The sequence below is a fragment of the Pezoporus flaviventris genome, unplaced genomic scaffold (genome assembly GCF_033815535.1).
Source record: "Pezoporus flaviventris isolate CSIRO_AGI_PZ_B2104156 unplaced genomic scaffold, CSIRO_AGI_Pfla_v1 ptg000025l, whole genome shotgun sequence".
NCBI classification, from domain to species: domain Eukaryota; kingdom Metazoa; phylum Chordata; class Aves; order Psittaciformes; family Psittacidae; genus Pezoporus; species Pezoporus flaviventris.
Window position 1 is genome coordinate 12,993,858 of NW_026892573.1, and position 13,899 is coordinate 13,007,756.

The 13,899-nt window shown below is 41.8% G+C and overlaps 1 long non-coding RNA gene across 1 annotated transcript; it reads right to left on the reverse strand.

Moving 5' to 3' along the window:
• Nucleotides 1-420: 420 nt before the first annotated feature.
• On the reverse strand, nt 421-12,896 carry LOC133271467 (uncharacterized). The gene is made up of 2 exons (XR_009744154.1): nt 12,806-12,896; nt 421-1,232 (listed from the first exon to the last, which is right to left on the reverse strand). It is a non-coding gene; the product is annotated as an uncharacterized LOC133271467 (long non-coding RNA).
• Nucleotides 12,897-13,899: the final 1,003 nt, after the last annotated feature.

The window sequence follows — 13,899 nt, forward strand, 5'->3', positions numbered from 1 at the left end:
GCACACAGACCCTGGGGAAGAGCTGGAAGTTCCAGTATCACTGGCAACTCTTGCACAGCCACCTGCATCTAAGACAAAATAAGGATGTAGGTTGGCTACCAACACCTATTTATGTCCTGTGTTGTATGGAGTAGTGGTAGGAATACAGCCAGAGAGATACACCTCCTATTTTTAACCCTTCTGTAGGCCACCTTTTGTGCATGGTGCCCTGCTTATATCCTTTCTGGATCACAGCCCTGCCCTGGTAGCTGCTTATTTTACTGTTTGGTTTTTAAGAGAGAGAGCAAAGGGAAAATGGCACTGAGCAGAGAACTACAAAACTGTCTACTGGCCTTGTAGAGAGAGAGGCAACTTGAAAAGATATCTTAATATTGTAGTGAACATTTATTAAAGGGAGATAATGAACATTAGCAGCAGAAATAATTTCCACTTTTTTACTCATAATTTCATTAGGAACTGGTATTCAGGCAGGACAAATGCCTTGGGTAAATCCCCATAACATTTCCTTTAATTTGTTTGTATTGCATGTTTTATTGCTCCAGATTTCTCATATACAAACACAGAGTGCTCAGAAAGCAATACAACTTGAAATAATGATTTAGCAGAATACTAATTGGTATACATACAAATATAATCATTCCATCAGCTTTAAAATATCAAAAAGAGGTTAGCAACAAGGTTAGTGACTTAGTTAATAGCTAATACAACAGGAGTAACAAAAGTAGGAAAATTTCTCACATCTGACTTTGTCCCAAACATTCCATCAATGAAAGCTATTTTCTTAATGATTAAAAAGCAAAATTAATGATCCGTGTTATTGAGGCAATATGAGCTTCTCAGTGGAGACTATTAATAGCTCCCAAGTCACCCCGGCCTCACACAGCACTTGCTAAACACCAACTGCCACAGGTCTCCTACTGCAAATTCATCACACTCCCTTGGAAAAGAGATGCTGCCTCCAAGTCTCACAGTTCTGTTAGTGAACAATCCCACTATGTGACAGACAGAGATGACAGTTTTGGTGTGCAGGAAACCCAAGGGGCAGTTCTGGGAGGCCTGGGCTGCCCCACTCAGCTGACCGACCCCTGCTCTGGAGTTCGAGCCCAGCCATCTCTGGCAGTGACCCCAGCAGGGCCCTTGCTGTCCCTGCTCCTTGGTGCAACAGGCTCCTTCCTGCAGCTCCTGGTGAGATGAGAAACTGTGTGCAGGATGATAGTGAGGGGCAATGCTGCCTGGTGGAAAAAGCAAGAATAGGACCTATTCTTGTCTGTGCCAATGGTCATTTGTTCACTTTTCTGTCACCAGACATTTATGACCCACTAAACGTAGCTAATTTTGTGAAGCCCTTTGAGGACCCTTGATAAAAGGGGTTCTAAAAGAACTAGATACGCAGCAATTTCAATCCCGTTTAAAAGGGAACAACCCAAGCCCCCCTTCCAGAGTCCTCACATCACGGTGTGCCTTGAATACTGATGTGCAGCCTTTCATGATGGCTCGCTCAATGTGTCGAATAAGTGAATAGGGCAGAACAAGGAAGTATTTTACTCATTATAAAAAATACAGTGACAAAGTACCATCCTCACGACAGCAGGAATGTGGTGGCCTTTAGATCTCACTAGTTTTCCCTGCAATGCTTTCTTTTACCTGCAGGCAGTTGGCAGGGTGAGGAAAGGCACCACATGGAAGAAAAATACATGAGATAATATTGCATCCATTCCTCTGACTGAGTGATATATACCGATGATGACCTTTTCCTAGCAGTGTTTACTGCAATAAAACAGATGGTGCACAGTTTCACACCGATCCAGCAGTTTCACCCACCTTCTGGACATGCCAGAAAAGGGAGGACTAAAGCTTGGCTTTGAATCCAGTAGAAGTCCGAGGTGTTGCCACCATCAGAAAATCAAATAAAGGGACATTCCTAGAAGAACACATCTGTTCTTCTGAATGAAGAAACATTCAGCTCCCTGTGAGTACAATCAACAAGGGCAGTTTTGAAAGGACATCTTTTGAAAAGATTTTTTTCTCCCTTAACAAACTCCTATGCACAAAAAGGTAATTTGACCCTAAGTGACTTCTAGGATAAATGAAAAACACAGTGTGAGAAGCAGCCAGTTGTATCCCACTGTATCTCTGCTGAAATCCTATGGCTTCTTAAGCATTTTAACATTTATCATACATTGTATTTTTGAGTTCCACGTTATACTTATCATTCCAAGATCTTTTTGTGCAATATAGATAGATTAAATGACAAAAGGTGTCTGAGAAAAATAGGAAATACAATTCAATAACGGCTAAACAGTTGCTGTAATTCTAAGCTATAAAGATAAAAATGGATAAATATTCAGGACTGTTAGGAGAGAGAGCTAAAATTGGAAGGAAAACATTTGCTTAGTTTTCAGGCATTAGCACTTCCATCCTTTCTGCAATACACAAAAGGTAGAGAAGGCTCCTAATGAGGCAGTATTGAAGTGACAAATCAGTGTTCTGCCATGCTCAAAATAAAATTACATAGAATCATAGAATAGTTAGGATTGGAAAGGACCTTCAGATCATCTAGTTCCAACCCCCCTGCCATGGGCAGGGACACCTCCCACTAAACCATGTCACCCAAGGCTCTGTCCAACCTGGTCTTGAACACTGCCAGGGATGGAACATTCACAAAACGTAACAGCAACAGTTCTTGATTGCACAAGCTCAATTTTGTAAACAATCATCAAGTCTTCCTTGTTGGGCCAGTTCTAAAGTCTGTTGTTTAACCTAATTATTGGGATGGAAGTGACTAAGTTGTGAGTGTAATCCAGATAACAGGGAAGTGTCCTGCCTACATAATGTAATTTTGTTGAAAACACTAAGTTCTTTGGGTAAATTGGTTCCATTTTGGATGACATGTGAAAATGTTCTTCTTTTCCCTCTCCCCAGGTAATTAAAATGTGAGGACAGACATAAATAACCTCTGAAGCACACATAAACTTCAACTCAAAAAAGTGGTGTTATCACTACTTGAGAAATTAATTTCTCATTTTCATAAAGACATGTATCACTGCCCCTGTATGGAAGCATGAAATGAGGAATTTAGTTTAGAATCAGCTCCATAACTCTGCTAACACTTTCAAGACATGTTGCAAATGGAATTATCTACAATAGCAAGACTATTTAAGTCATGTGACTGCATAATTAGGGTCTCTTCTGGTTCATCATTATGAATGACTAAATAAGATTAAAACATGACTTGATGCTATCTACTTTTTCTACTTTGTCGTCTGACATTTCTTGGTAACTGTTAATAGGACAGGTATAAAGAAGGAAACATTTTGTTCCCCTCTTCAGTAACAGCCATTGCAAAATTCCATTGCAAGTTGTTTTCCTTGGGCTTTGGAAAAAAAGAATCGAATTGATAATAAGTAATTTATTTCTGTGAACAGTAAAACCTTGGCTTTACAGGTGATAATAAACAAGTAAATATTTTCCTTTAGCAAGGAAAAGTTGAAACATGTGAGAATAATAGATTGAAACCTGACCATTACCAATGATGGTGAGTGGAGACTTTTTCCATAACAGAATAGTAGCAAAATCTCCAGACATGGGAAAATTGCTGAAGTTGTTTACAAGAACTTGTGAACATAGTGAGGGCATAAAAGACATATTGGCACTGAATAAGATACTGTCCTGGGTTCAGCAGTAGCAGTCATTTTTCTCCTTCTTAGTAGCTGGTAGTAGCAGAAACCAAAACCAGAAAACTAAGGCAAGTATCTTGACAGCAAGTCAGTGGTGTCCACCTAATGTCTGAGATCACTTTACTACTCGGAAGGTAAAAAAAGTAGATCTTCTGTTAAAACATTCAACTATGACATAGTTGCCATCACAGAAACACGGTGGAATGCTGATGAAGTGCTCACTGGGCCACTTTCCATCATCAGCAATCCTGGCTAAACGGAGAGAGTCCAGTGGACTGGAGGTTAAAAAAGATGACTCACATCTACAAGTAGAGATGGAAGAAGGATCCAGGGAACTACAGGGCTGTCAGCCTGACCTCAGTGTCTGGAAGGTTATGGAGCAGATTATCCTGAGTGCCATCACAGAGCATTTATGGGACAACCAGGTCAACAGACCCAGTCACCATGGGTTTATGAGAGGCAGGTCCTACCTGACTAGCCCAGTCTTCTTATATGACATGGTCACCAACTTAGTGGATGAGGGAATCTTGTCTACCTCAACTTTAGTAAAGCCATTGACATCATTTCCCAGAGCGTTCTCCTGGAGATACTGGGTGCTCATGGCTTGGACAGACATACGTTTTGCTACATGAAAAACTGTCTGGATGGCTGAGCCCATGGTGGTGAATGGAGTTAAATCCAGTTTGGCAGCTGGTCACGAAATGTTCACCATGGCTCAGTACTGGGGCCAATCCTGTTTAGTATCTTTATCAGTGATGTGAACAAGGAGATTGAGTGCACCCTCAGTAAGTTTGCAGATGACACCAAGTTGAGTGGGAATGTTGATCTGCTGGAGGGTAGGAAGGCTCTGCAGAGGGATCTGGACAGGCTGGATCAGTGGACCAAGGCCAATTGTATGAGGTTCAACAAGGCAAAGTGCCAGGTCCTGCACTTGGGCCACAACAACCCCATGCAATGCTACAGGCTTGGAGAAGAGCGGCTAGAAAGCCACCCTGGCAGAATAGGACCTGGGGATGCTGGCTGACAGCTGTCTGAACATGAGCCAGCTTGTGCCCTGGTAGCCAAGAAGACCAACAGTATCCTGGCTTGTGTCAGAAACAGTGTGGCCAGCAGGATGAGGGAAGAGATTGTCCCGCTCTACTCGGCACTGGTGGGGCTGCACCTCGAATGCTGTGTTCTGTTCTGCATCCCTCACTACATGGAAGAAACTGAAGTGCTGAAGCATGTCCAAAGAAGAGCAATGAAGCTGGCACAAGCCCTCTGTGGAGTGGCTGAAGGAGCTGGGGCTGTTGAGCCTGGAGAAAAGGAGGCACAGGGGAGACCTTATCACTGTCTACAGCTGCCTGAGAGGAGGTTGTAGTAAGGTGGGTGTCGATCTCGTCTTTCAAGAAACAAGTGATAGGACAAGAGATCTCCAGTTGTGCGAGGGGAAGCTTAGACTGCTTTAGATTTCTTCACCAAAAGGGTTGTCAAACATTGGAATAGGTTGCCTAGGGAAGTGCTTGAGTCTCCATCCCTGGAAGTATTTAAAAGAAGTATAGATGTGGCACTTAGGGACATGGTTTAGTGGTGGACTTGGCAGTGCTAGGTTAATGGTTGGATTCGATGATCTTGAAGATAATTTCCATAAAGAACCTAAATCATTCTGTGATTATATTCTATAACTCACTGCAGTGTTATCTTCATACAAGTACTGATATATACGTCTGGTGCCCATACATAGCTGTTTAAGGTTATATTGCTGTAAATATCTGTTATCATCTTAGTATAGTGAAGGTTGAGGTGCAGAAAGAAGACACATATCCGCCTTACTTGGTTTGTGCTATGACCACTCAGCCACATCCCATGTTCTTCCTCACTTGAAACAAAAACCACACTGGAGCAATTATGTGGTTTGCTTCTGAAAGTGCGAGGTGCATCAGAACAGAGCTGAAGTAGAATGGTCATTTTTAACTGAAGAGAAGTTTGTTAAAAATGCTCAGTTTTCAGCTTTTTATTTGGCAACTTCTGAAACTATTCTCTGCACATACATATTTTCCCTTAATTTTAACATCTGGAGTGAGCTGAGAAAGGTATCTGCCTCTGGCATCTACTACAGCAAGATGACTTACAAAATAAAATATTTATTAAACTAGGTTCACAATGATTTTTGCCTGTAACAATAGACTAATCACAGATTGCCCTAAGCAAAAACAAAACAAAACCCCACAAAAAACAAACACACACCCCCCTCCCCCCCAAAAAAAAAACAAAAAAAAAACAACTCCCAACCCCCCCCCCCCAAACAAACAAACAAACAAAAAAATCAACACCAAAGTCAAAACCAACAATTGTTTGGTTTGACCCCTCCTCATTAATAAATCCTTATGAGCTGTCAAGAGACACATTTTATTTCTGGACCCACAGAAATTATCTCAATAGTGATACATAATTCAGAGAGTTACAAAGACTCCCTAAAAATTCCCCCACATATTTATTCCATGCCTTGAGCCCCAGCAGGGCAAAAACCTGGGTAGAGAGAGCATTGGGGAACTAAGAAATTTAATGTATAAATCTTCCCATTTGAACTACAACCACTGCTATAGATGTTGCTGGGGACACTAAATTAAGATTAACAGACATTTCAGGGTAGTCTAGGAGGTTATTTCCTGAAGCAGAGGGGAATTTAAGGCAAGCAGCCTGGATGGGATTCAAACCACTTGGAAAGCAGAGCAGTGTTTTTTCTGGGTAGATCCATAATCAGATCTATCTTCCCCTCCACCCACCCCAGGCACATGCAACCCTCTCTGCCCTTTGTCATGGACAACCACTGTCCACCCTCCCATACCCAGATTCTCTTGGTCCCATATGCCAGAGCACACAGGGATTATGAGCAATAGTGGAAGAGACAGTAGGAGGGAGCAATTACATCCTACATGATTTAAAGTTATTCTCCTTGCTCAACTTTTCTTAATATTTGAAGAAGGAGTTGGCACTATTTCTCACGTCACTTTCCAACGTGTGCAACCTATTCTCTGGTGGGTGATGTGTGGGAAAAATAAAGAAGAAAAGCCCAGGTGATGTGCAGCCAGCATAGGAACACTGAGATACAATGCCACACAAGAGGATACACAATATCCGGAGCAGTAATCGAGGCTGCGGATGAGCTGTGCCCAGTTTCCCTGGTGAGCCATTGTCTGCTCTGTATATCACAGAAGACATTATGCCAGGGAACAGAAGCAAGCTAACCATCATCTTTATTGCTAGAATTTTAATACAGAAAAATGTCATTAATAAGAGTATGGGTCTCACCTGCCTGTCCCTCCCTACTGCCCTTCTGTGACTCTTCCAGGTCTATTAAACTTCCATGCACAAACACACTCTGAGACAATAAGGGACAAAGCTCATTTTAAACAAAGAGAAAAAGAGAAAAATATTATATATCAGAATCTTGAAAGGATACACATGAAAAACTGAAGACACAGCTTAACATAACTTTCGGTAGTGACTTCACCGCTAAATTTTTCCTAGTTCCAGCCTATATGCTGCTTATGTCTGATGTTCTATGGTGATATCTGTTTTAATACAGGTCTTTCCACCCCTAAAATTCCTGCTGGTATTGCTATCTCTATTTTCAAACAGGGAGACTAAAATTACAAAGTGATCTCTGCCCTAGATATCTGCTTCATTTCTATCTTGGATGTTCCCATCCTGCTGCATGGTTCAACTGCTGCAGGATGGACAGCAAAGATTCCTGCCCCACAGCTGCCTGAACACCTTCACAGCTTCTGAGCCAGCTCCTGATATAGGTAATTTCATTTTACAGCTTGGCAGTTTAAATCAGCGCAAATTATCTCAGTACCTGTGAACTGTGGTTGCTGAGCAGTTGCTAGACAGCAGCAGTAGGGAGAAATGGAAGGAATAGGATGGGCTGCAGGGGACAGAAACTGCTACAGACACCTCTGCTTAGGGTCCCTGTAGGCTGTTTCCAAGCACCTGTCAAGCAGGAGTCCTGAGGACCATGGGTCAGCGGAGAGCAGCAAACAGTCCACTCAACTGGAGATTGCCGGGTACCTCACAGCTAGTCACATCAGTGCCTGTGGCAGCCTGGACTGGCTATCAGTCCTTCCACCAAGGCTATAAGATTGAAAGAGAGCCAGTGAGAGCAAAAGCTGTAAGACATAGCCTATTGTAAGAAGCAGTGGTTCAAAAGCAGGTGAATGTGGTCAGCCCTGCTTTCAGTTTCAATATGAGGACTTAGCGGTAAGTGGGTAGTGACATGGTGCTTTAATTAAGAGAAAAGCCCAATACGCCATTCTTTCTTTAAATATATCCTCCTACACCATGAATAGCTTTACTTTAACAAAAAGCACATTAGATCCTTGATGAAAACACATCAGAGCTTGGACTCTGTGAATACAGCTGCTAAGCAACCTTACCAACATCCTGTCTATTCCTGCATTGTGGCTATGAATAATTGCTCCTCCATGTAACCTTCACCTTTCTGTCTCTGCTCTTCTGCAGCTGTATACCGTTGTAACTGCAAATGGCTCCAAACCAAACTCCCACATGTAAAATTGTTCTCATATATAAGGAAATCTGGAAAGAAATCCAAACAGGTGTCTGCCCTTCCTCACTACAATTGGATGATGTGGAGCCCTCAATATAAACAACCCACACTTTCAAGACTGCATTTTTGTTTCGGATGCTGTGGTTCGAGCCTGTCACCATTTCTTACCCTGATCTCTACCGACAGAGGCAACTTTTAAAAACCAATCCATAAACCAATTTCACCCAAAATTTAAAAATACTTTCAAAGTATTGATGACAATTAAACCATTTACTGCATTCACTGACTATTCTGGCCACTCTTCCTGGAAGAGATGAGCTAGTGCTGCTTCATAGGAGGAGGACATTCTATTACACAACTGAATGCAAGAAACTTAAACACAGTGTTTGAGGTAAAAGAATGAATCACTGCCCTCTTGGCATATCTCCCTGTTAACAAAAGAAATGAGCATTACCCAGCCTTATCTTATTGTCTGTGAGGCTGCCGAGATTTATTTCCTAAGGGTCGTGGTCTATTTAAACTCCTCAGATAAAGGACTGCACAAAGTTTAAAAAGCAAAATTTAATAGAAAGACTAAAGGCTGTTGGCCATGTTTCAGAAATACAAGGAAAGCTCTTTGGAGAATAAATAAATTTCAACACTACAATACTAAGATGTTGTAAAGTCACAGCACCAAAAATGCAGAACTTAATCTGTCACTAGAATATTTAATTTCTAATATATGATTGTAATATTGGATCATACAACTAATAATCACTACTACAAATACTAATTTTATTAAATTACAAAGATTGAAATAGTTAATATGAAGGAATTAATATTTATAAAAATAACTGTCTAGAATTGAGCCTCTAGTGGCATTACAAGTTTACTGTGGGATACATTTACCCTGAAGTTTTCCTCATAAGAACTATTATTCCAGCTCTTATAAATCACAATCTCAATACAATGGTGTTCCATCTTTCCTAAGTATGGGGGACTCTGAAAATTTTCCAGGGGGGCTGAGGATTCCAGTATAGTACAGTTCAGCCTAGTGATAACAACTTTGATTTTCCTCAACGCCTGCCACAGATCCATTAAAAAGCATCAGCAGAATCTAGCAGTCTGAACACAGATTGAGAGCCCCTTTTTCTAAACTCTAAACATCAAAGTAGGCATATCTCTTCCATGGGCAGGAAGTCAACCGCCTTTGGAAAAGCAAGAACCTTCTGGGAATGAGACACTGCTTTCTGACTGCAGGCAGGCCATTTAACTTCCCTGTTACCATGTGTCTATCCAAGGCCAGCAAATAGCCTGACTGCTAAAGCCAGCAGCTACCCATGCAGGAGGAGATTTATGGAGAGAAGGAAAAGCACTTGTATAGGGGCCATAATATTTTACCACCCTCATGGTAAAAACTTTCTTCCTCACGTGCAGCCTGAATCTCCCCTCTTTTAGTTTAAAATCTTTACTCCTCATCCTAGCGCAACAGGCCCTATTAAAAAGTCTCTCCCAATCTTTCTAATAGACCCCTTTTAAGAACTGAAAGGCCACAATAAGGTCTCTCCAGAATCTTCTCTTCTGCAGGCTGAACAAGCCCAACTCTCAGCTTTTCCTCATAGGAAAGGTGCTCCATCCCTCTGATCATTCCTGTGGCCCTTCTCTGGACCCTCTTTGGACCCTCTCCAACAGGTCCATGTCTTTCCTATAGTGAGGACTCCAGAAGTGGACACAGCACTCCAGGAGTAGACGGGGAGAGTCACCTCCCTTGAGGTCATGCTCCTTTGGATGCAGCCCAAGATATGATTGGCCTTCCAGGCTGCAAGCGCACATTTCCATCTCATATCCAACCTTTATTCACCAGTACCGCCCTCAGCTAGAACTCCTTGTCTATGTTTCTCTCTCTCTCTTCCCCTTGTAAAGTGGAAGAGCTCATATATAAAAGCTCCAAAACCAGATTCCCATGGGCTCACACACCCAGAGTGAGAAGGAAGGGAAGCACTGCATGCACCAAAAGGAAATCACATTTATTCCCTGCCAACATACACACCTGCCCATGCTTCATTGGAGAATTTGTATTCATTTCAGATCACTAGCACCAGCTAAATTACATTTATGTTAAACTTTGAATATTAGCTTCAGGAACACCTTGGCCTGCTCAAGTGCTAAGAATCAGCATGTAGAATCACAGAATCATTTAGGTTGGAAAAGACCTTTAAGATCATCAAGTCCAACTATTCACCTAGCACTGCCGAGTCCACCACTAAATCGTGTTCTTAAGTGTCACATCTACACATCTTTTAAACATCTCCAGGGATGGGGATTCACCCCATTTTTTCTTAACATCCAAGTCTCATCCTGGGGCAAATTGAGGCCATTTCCTTTTGTCTTACCACTTTTTACTTGGGAGAAGAGAACAATATCTGAAGGGGGCCTACAAGGATGCCAGAGAGGGATTCTTCATCAGGGACTGTAGTGATAGGACAGGGGGTAATGTCTTAAAACTTAAACAAGGGAGATTCAGGTTAGATATAAGGAAGAAGTTTTTAACTGTGAGGGTGGTGAGACACGAGAACAAGTTGCCCAAGGAAGTTGTGAATGCTACATCCCTGGCAGTATCCCAGGTAGGACAGGGTTAGGGTTAGGGTTAGGGTTAGGGTTAGGGTTAGGGTTAGGGTTAGGGTTAGGGTTGAGTAACATGGTCTAATGGAAGGTGTCCCTGCCTGTACAAGGGGTTTGGAACTAAATGATCTTAAGGTCCTTTCCAGTCCTAACCATTCTATGGTTCTATGACAACCACCTCTCTATATGTAGAAAAATCATGTGCCTTTCTGTATCTGTCTGCATGTACATGGCAATCCCATAAGGAGGCAACGGAATGAAATAAAATGCATTTTCTTCCTGAATAATGGGGCCCAATCCTGTGTGGAGTACAGAAAAGCCATATAGAATTCACTAACAGCTATTCATTAACCGTTCAACCTGAGGAATACAGAGGACCTGAAATGAATGAAAATATAGCTGTTTACACTGAACATGACACTCAGCTTCTGGGGAAGCAAATGCTCCATCCTAACCTTGCTCACTGGGAGCGTGGCAGCTTTGTGCTGTGCAGGACCAAGTCACTCTTCTCTCTCTCAAACTTCTAATTATTTGCACACGAGCCATGGGGAAGCCCCCAGGCATTCTGGTTGCCCATACATGCAATGCTAAGGTCCACTTGGGCAGATTGTGAGGGCGTTGTTCCAGCACTCTTGCTAGCTATTTTACTTGGCATCTGTGCTTTGCAATTTTGTATGATATAAAACTTTTGTTATGAACTTCATTTGCACTAATCCTAGCATTCAATAAAAAACAATGCTCAGGAAAACATATTTATGAGGGATTAACATGGTAACAAACATAAAACTGCTATGTAGCTTGAAAAAATTACTAAATACTTTTCTCATGACTCCCCTAAAAACTCTAAATTATTTATACTGATCTGAGCATATCTAGCTCTTAAATTTAAGCTGCAATACTAAATGTAATAGAAGCATTTTTAACAGAGTGCTTGAAGTTGCATGCCTCATATAACACATTGGCAATGCTCTTCATCTCTGTTCTACTGCTATGCTCATGTAGAACATTAAATTTGAGGGCCTTTGTACTGGAAGTGTTAGGGGCTTTGGTCCCTTCCTCTTTCTCCGGACAATTTGTAGGTGATTCCCTGACCAGAGAGAATACACAAAGACAATCAACTGTTAGGGCAAGAGTCACTCACTGGCAGAACAATACTGTCCCTTTTCCTCTAGGAACAAGGTTCATCCTGCAGGATATTGCCTGAGCCACTTTGTTGTGTATTACAGAAATGTTCTGTAGCTTGAAGTACCCTGGAGGGGGTGAGCTTTTGAGGGTTGTTTTTAGGCTTCTTTTAAATCTGGATGCATTACCTGGCAATCCACAGTTGTGGAGGACAAACGTTCTGAAGATTCATGGGAACATTCTAGTTTTGTGCTGTATAAATGGAAATGTTACTTCTCATCCTTCACTAGCTATGACCCCATTAGCTCAAAGTGTCCACTTCAATCTCATTTATGCAGAGTCTTGTAAACATCTGTCTTTGTGATTATCAGGCTTCGGTATGGTCCATGTTTGAACACAGACTGATAACACTCATATCTAAGTTAACATTTTGGGGTTTATGATCCGAGGTTAGACCAGATGGTGAGGTGGTAGGGAGAACAACTGGAGGCACAGAAACCCTTCTGTTTGAAAAGAGACTGACTGGCATGAGATGTTTATCTTAAGAAAGGATTAAACCAGACATAATAAACAGATATGATCCAGTCAAGCATCTTCAGTTTTTCCTTCAGTGAAGTTCAGCAGTCCCAGCTGGTGTGTCAGGGGGACTTTTTTAAGCCTTTTCTAGCTTCTCTGGTTGGATGGCTAAATAATTTAGTTATAACAGTACTTGTAAACACTGCTATACACAATGCAAGTAGTGGTGATTTCAACCCTTCTACTCCCCCCATGAGTGCCAAACATAGGTAAGGAAATGAAAGTAAATGACAGGAAAACAAAGCAGTTCTCAGGGCAGGCATACTTTAGAGATACATACTTAAAAACACGCTTAACATTGTGCCAGAGAGGAAGACGCATAGCCAGGCCAAACAGCCTGGGGGATATTTGCTCCCACTGTTTCTTCTGCAAGCATATTCAAAGTCATGTCCCTTGAGATGGCAACATTTCATCTATTCTTCTTCTAGCCTGCACCACAAAGCAACAGGCAGGTCGTTAGTTCTGGCATCTCTTAATGGAAATTCAAACCACTGCAATTTTCCTGTTTATACTACAAAGTTAATCATAAAATTCATACAGACTGAATGCTAGCAGAATGGTTTGCTATGATAATTTTCTATGTACCATGTATTTTAACTGAATGATCACCTGCCTATATATTTTCTGATATTTCCAGTGCCTTGATTTATATGCCTAGAGACTGTCTGCCTGCCCTAGATTACAACACTAAAAACCAGGATTTGTGACCATTTTGAGATTGCTTGCAGTAGTTTTGCTTTCATTAGGTTTGTTAATGTAAACAACTGAAGTAAACCAAATGCTTTGTTGCCTGGTTGCACAGATTTTGGGAGTAGGAAAGACAAAAGATGGAAGCAAGAGTTCAGGAAGCCACAAACCAGGGAATAACATTAAAATGCCGAGCATTGCTCGTGCCACAGGATCTCCATCCAGTTGCACATTTCAGCTTTGGACAACAAGGTGCACCTCCAGATGTCTCATTTGCTTCTATCACTTTTCAACAAAACTGTCCTGTGTCATCACTTTCACCAAGGTGAGATATTCACATTCCCAGGCTATGGAATAGTAGCTTCTGAAGGTCGATTTGCAATAGCTACTGTAGCGTGACTTAGGGATTTTGTCAGGGGAACATACTGGCTCAGTTCCCACGACGCTCAGGAGGGCTGGCATTAGTCTTGCTGACAAAACCGAAATGGAGTGCAAACTTCCCAGAGTAGGAGCCAGTGGAAGGCAAGTGCTGTCAGTAAAATTGTGCAGGATACTTGCCTTCCTTCAAGATCATCATCCCAAAATGCAAACACCAGTTTCACAGCCAGTAAACTGGTGGGCAGTATTTCATTCTGGGGCATTCAGCAGAGAAGGTCAGCTAATAATTCAGATATACAGAGGGATTTT